We start from the raw sequence: 6,009 nt of genomic DNA, 5'->3' as shown, positions 1-6,009 counted from the left end.
ACGACAAGTTCTTCAGGCACTAAACAGCCTTATCTTAAAGCAGAGTTTTTAAAACAAAAACATATTGAAAAAGATCTTAAAAGAGCACCACATATGCCTGTCTAAAGTTACCAGCCATCCAGCCATCTTCCTCATGAGGATACTGGCAGGTCTATGCTATCTGTGGAACCCACTGCCCCCATATTTCCCTGTTCCTTGAATTCCCCAAAATAGTTTGTTTCTCCAGGGATAAATTCTTTCCCTTTCTCCATCCCCTTCCCCGCCTGCCACTTCCCCACCTGCCACTGCTGCTTTTCCCACTGTCCTGGGGACTTCGGAAGCGCCAGAACCAGACCCAGCCAGGGCTGCACAGGGGCTGGGCTTGGCTGGGGACTGGGACAGTGGCAACTGCATGCTGGGAGAGCAGCTTCCCCTTCCCTGCCCAGTCCCCCAGGACCATACGCAAGCCCTGATGCTGCTGTCATCATCCTCAGCTGAGCCCAGCCCCTGTGCAACGCAGCTGGAGTGGGCAGGAATAGCTCTGGTGCTTCCCTGGGACAGTGGCGAAAGCAGCAGCAGCAGGTGGAGGAAGGGAAATGGGGAGGGGTGAGGACTGAGGAGGGGATGGAAAGGGAGAGGTCTTTCCTCTGAGCATGAAGAGGAAGGGAGAGGGGATTTTCACCTGGTTTAGGAACTTTAAAAAGTCCCCAGAGGCTCTCATGTTGTGGTCCAATCCAAATGGGGGGTCCAGCTGCACCACACTGGATCTGCCCTGACTTCCTCTTGCATTAGAAGTTGTCCAGTCTTTAATAGGGCCTCTTCTCAGAGAGCAAGTCTCTTCTGCTGTTTATAGCTCTTCACTCTATTCTATTGGCTCCCAGTGTGGGTTAAACAGCTGTGCAGCCCTGGGCTGGAAGTAAGCCATTGTCCTGTAATTTCCCCCCAGGGATGTGCTGGGATATTGCTAATCTAGATCCATTGTGTTTCTTTCTTGCTTGTCCTTTCACCAGCCTGGTCTTCAGCTAGAATAATGTATTCACCCAGGGAAGTCTAGTAAATTTGCACAGTTGTACAAGAGCTTTATCTCACTGATGGGGGTCACATGCTGGATTTGTAATGTTATAATTATACATCAGTGTTTAATAGCCCCATGTTGGCCATAGTTCTGGTCCCCACACCCCAAAAAAGCTATAGAACTGAAGAAGGTTCAGAGAAGGGCAGCAAGGATGCTGAGTGGTATGAAGGGATTTCCACATGAGAAGAGGCTGAAGATGATAGGCCTATTCAGTTTAGAAAAGAGATGCCTGCGAGGGGACATGATAAATGTTTACAAAATACTAACTGGCAAGGAGCAAGTAAATAGGGATATATTATTTCCTATGTCTCACAATACAGAACTGGGGGTCACAAAATGAAATTAATAGGTAGTAAGTTTTAAGCTAACACAAAAGTGCTTGTCCACACAGCCTGTAATTAAAGTGTGGAACGCATTGGCACCGGATGTTCTGGAAGGTGACGGGTTAGCCAGGTTCAAAAAGGGACTGGACACATTCTTGGAGAAAAGGGGCATCAGTAGCTATGGAGCATGGGAGTTAGGGAGACAGCCTCTGAATTCGAAGTTCTTAGACCTTAAATGCTGGAGGCTGCTAGTCAGAGAGGAAAAGTGGGAACAACCCTGATCATACCCAGTTCACTCTCTCTTTCAGCATCTACTCTGCCACTGTGAGACACAGGATACCGGGCAACATGGACTAGAGTATGACCCAGTAAATGGAAGTTCTTGTGTTTGTATGTGGCTGTGGACAGCGTGGGGCAGGACAGACTGTGGCATGCAGCAGTTTGCATAACACTTCAGCCAGAGCCTGCTGCACCTTTGGGCTAAAAATGGTCTAATTGTTACACACAAGCTGTCATTGCTTTAATGCAACCAACATACCGTTTGGGCATTAAAATCCTAAAATGCAAATATGCAGAACTGTGGCATCAGCCCTTTATTTTGTGGATGTTTTTTGGAAGTTGGAGATGGGGAGTCTGGACAAGGACGGTTAATGTAAAATGTTTGCTTTGCCCCCCTCTTTCTGAGAACGAGAGACCAAGTTTAGTCATTTTCTCATAGCTGGTGGTAAGTTCTCATTAGAGACGTGAAAGTCTAAATGTTTACACAAGAAGTAGATGTATACCGGTAATGCATTACCAGTTAACATTTAGCGTGGGGTGCAGTCCAGCAAGGAAGGGAAGCAGCTCTGTGCCTCAGGAACAGGAAGGTGGCAAGGCAGGTGGGAAGGAGGGAAGCAAGGAGGAGGGGAAGGGCGAGGAGGGACTAGTATCCATAGCTAGTCTACTCCCTCCCTCCCAACACACCGGCAGCTGCAATGGGCTGGCAAAGCCCCTAGCCTGTTGCTGTCCATGGCTTCACATGGGCTGTGTTGTCTGGTGGGGTTTGCTGCTGCCTCCTCCCCACCATCAAAGGCCCCGAGGAGCAACTTCCAACAGCAGCCGTGTCCAAGTGCATCTGTGCACGGCCCCCAGCTCCCCATGCTGCTCTGGGCAAGTGGCAGGCTGGGGCTGGCGCCCGGCTCTGCAGCCCCGACCAGGACAAGGTATGTTTCAGGTAACCGTTTAACCAGTAAAATTAGAGAAGGTTAAGAGGATATTTTTTTCAATGATATATGCATCCCTAGTTCTCACGAGGAGAAGATGTGGCTTTTCTGACAAAGGAGGGTCTATATTCAGGGATGTGTGGGTGTTGATCATCAAGGCACTGATGCTATGAGGAAGAAGGTAACAGTGCAGGAACTTTTCATTTGACTATTGCACTGATGCATATCCCAGATGATGACTGCTAAGATTGCTGCCTAGACTGAAGGTTGGGCTTCCTTAAAAGTAAATAAACTGTGCTGCATATGACACACCAGAATTATTTCCTCGGCAGCTATTTTTCACTCTGAGTTGTGTAGGGTATTTAGACAGAACCATGGGCTGCCAGGGAGAACATCTGTTGCTCTGACTGCTTGCAAGGAGTAAATGTGTGTTGGTAGAGAAGGGGCCATCAGGGCAGGTTTTGGAAGAGTGAGTTCAGCTCCTATGTTCGGTGCTGTTAAATCCTGGGCTTTTCACTTAGGTACAGTTTTTACAAACTAAAAACATAAAAATGTGGAATAGTTAATAATACACAAATTCATTTATATTGCCCCTTTTCCAACGCACCAGAGGAATGCAGCCATTTCTAATGTTGAGCGCATCAGCCAACTGGCTCACAATCTGCCATGTGAAAGAGTATGGAGGGGTAATTAGAGCCATTGCTTCCAAAGCAAATCCCTAGTCATAAAGAAGGTGCTATTGCATCTGCAAGACAAAACTCTACCTTCATCTTTGTTGCTATACAACTGCACTGAAGTCACTTAATTGGACAGTTCATTGGACAGTCTTATTCTAGAGAGCAGAATTAGTTCTATACTTCATTAATGTCTACATAAAACAGAGGATTTTAGTTTGAAGTCTTCACTTAAAGACTCACTCCAGTGTTCACTACAATGGCGTGCACAGTGAAATCTGGCTAATTAGTCACTGGGATGACTTATCATTATGGTCTTATTGCATTGAATTTCTACTAGGGTCCTATTGTTTAATGCACAAAACACTTTGGCTAATTTGTCATCTGTTAAACTGTAGTGATGGAATCACTAAATCACAGTGGAATTTGCTCCTGATAATTAGTTGACTTGAAAGATACTGACCTGTATCCTCCATAGCACCTACCAATGCAGCTGATGCTTGCAAAGCACTGGGTACTCTTCCGTTTTCTTGGCTCAACAAAACACAGTCAACCAACCAGTTCATATTTGCAGAATTATCTCCTGACTTGACAATGAGTGCATGTAGGAAAGCAATGCAAAAATTCTTGACTGATTATTTTTCTGCATCATAATTATATAATTCTTATATACTCAGAATTTTTTATGTAAGAGATTGTACATTAGGCATTTGTATAATCATACAATCCTCATGTAGCAAGCCAGAATGCCTACAGTTTATACTTGGAATTCATGTCATATATTTTTGTTCATCACAAATATAAAAATATATATATTCCTCGCTGTATCTTGATATGTCAGGCAAAATACATCCTGTGAAATGCTGAAAATACTGATAATAGCTAACTGCTATCAGAAAACGACTTATTATTAGTCACGCTTGGATAATTAGTCATCTTTATTAATTCCCTGGGGACTATGAATTAACCAGACTTTACTGTCTATAGCTCTGGAGGAGAAACAGGACTGAACCAGCCTATCTGGGATGTAATCCTGTGACTTTAAAAATAACCTATATCCTCACCAACTTGTTGCTTATGGAGATGAAGGGATGGTCCTTACTGCCTCCATGCTGACACTGGGACTGCCATCCATTTGGCACATCACACTTGGAAATTAGGCAGGGTTGGCACAGCCCAAGGTGGCACAGCCCAAAGCTGCTCTTGGTCTCTCTGTCTTGGGTATGCTTCTTGATATGAGGTTGAGGCTTCTCTAAGACAACTACGCTGTCAGGTTGGTTGGCTTTTGTGAACACTGAGCAGAAGGTAATGGTTCTTGACAAAGGTCCTGGGCTCCACGATGGTTTGATTGGGCTCAATTTCAAGCTCTATTGAGCAGAAATAGTATAGCCATGCTTTAGTATTCAGCATCTCTGTCTCCAGACTAGGCTGGAACCTGTAAGTGCAATATGCACAAATGTAGCAACCCATCGTTATGCTGGTGAATGCTTGTGGCAGTGGGACTATTGTTGCTATGATTACTGTATTGTAAGAGTCTCTAAGGGTGCCAACGGAGATCTTGGCTCCAGTATGCTTGGTGCTGTACAAACAGAATAGAACATCTTAATAACAAAGACACTGCAAATGTGAGAGATCAACAAGAGCAGATTCAAAGTCAATAAAAAGGCACTTTGATGGGCTCTAAATTGCAGCTTTGTTTCATTTTCATTCAAAGCTGACTCTTGGCGCACCAAGGCAAACTTATTTTAAACTCTGTCCCTTTTTGCAGGTTTTTTGATCATCACTAGCACTTGTCAAAACTGTGGATTCCTCAAAGAAAACCTGAAAAAAGTTTGTACCAGATTTTGAATGTTTTCCCATTTTCCTAAGAATTTCTCTTGCTATGAATAAGCTTTAAGCAGTCAGACCATTAATGAGATGTGAAGTGGTCTGTTAAACAAACATTTTAGGAAATTTTAAAAGGTTGATTCTAAGAAGAGAGAGGTTTTGGTGGGAAGGAAAGTTATTGTTTATATCAGAAACAGCTCACACCCATTGTTTACATTTTTTTCTCAGCAGTATCTGTACTAAGTCCTGATTGCCATCAGGCCTTGGCCTGGTGAAAACATATTCCATAAAAAACTTTTTTTTCCCTACCCAATGGACATTTTTGGATTAAAAAAAACATTGTGCAAAGTGTCATCTTATTTTTAAAAATATATAGCAGATTATTTCAGTTTAAAACAAACCCTTCAACTCAGACTGTTCTGTTCCTGTATCTCACGGGAGGAGAGAGTGGAGCATTATGGCAGAGGTTATTTGAACAATGAATTCAACCAGCTTTAAGGGTGAATTGTATTGGTTTTTAATATTTTGGACAAAAAATAGAGTTTTTTTGTGGACAATCTCATTTTTGCGTAGAAATATTCTTAGAGGAATAGAGAACTAATGGGGTGGGACAAGGGTTCGGGCCAGAAGTACAGATATGCTTCCTTCCTTCCTTCCTTCCTTAGGACCAGGCTCACTTGGAGCTGCATGGGGCAATCCTGAGCGTAAGACTCCCTGGCTTCCTATTTCTTTTCTTTTCTGACTCCCACCTGTTTAAATGTCTCTTGCCTCTGTTTATCTCCCTTTCTGATTCTTTTCTTGCATTTTCACAGTATTTTTTCTTCTTTTTCTCTGCTCTCTGTCCCCTCCCCCTCCACTTCCAGTTTCTTTGTCTACAAGTTGTTACTTTACACCTTTTTTCTTATTGTTTCTTTTTCTTTTTTCCTTTC

General features: G+C 43.5%; 1 long non-coding RNA gene across 1 annotated transcript in view; it reads left to right on the top strand.

Moving 5' to 3' along the window:
• Positions 1 to 2,287: 2,287 nt before the first annotated feature.
• LOC109305195 overlaps positions 2,288 to 6,009 on the top strand; it is a 37,659-nt gene continuing 33,937 nt past the window's right edge. Inside the window, exon 1 of the long non-coding RNA XR_002099585.1 lies at positions 2,288 to 2,579. This is a non-coding gene — a long non-coding RNA (uncharacterized LOC109305195). The remainder of the gene's footprint in view (positions 2,580 to 6,009) is intronic.

Source organism: Gavialis gangeticus, unplaced genomic scaffold (assembly GCF_001723915.1).
Source record: "Gavialis gangeticus isolate Ggan-Ray unplaced genomic scaffold, GavGan_comp1, whole genome shotgun sequence".
NCBI lineage: Eukaryota > Metazoa > Chordata > Crocodylia > Gavialidae > Gavialis > Gavialis gangeticus.
The sequence above is the reverse complement of the archived record's forward strand: the minus strand, read 5'-3'. Positions and strand labels throughout refer to the sequence as shown.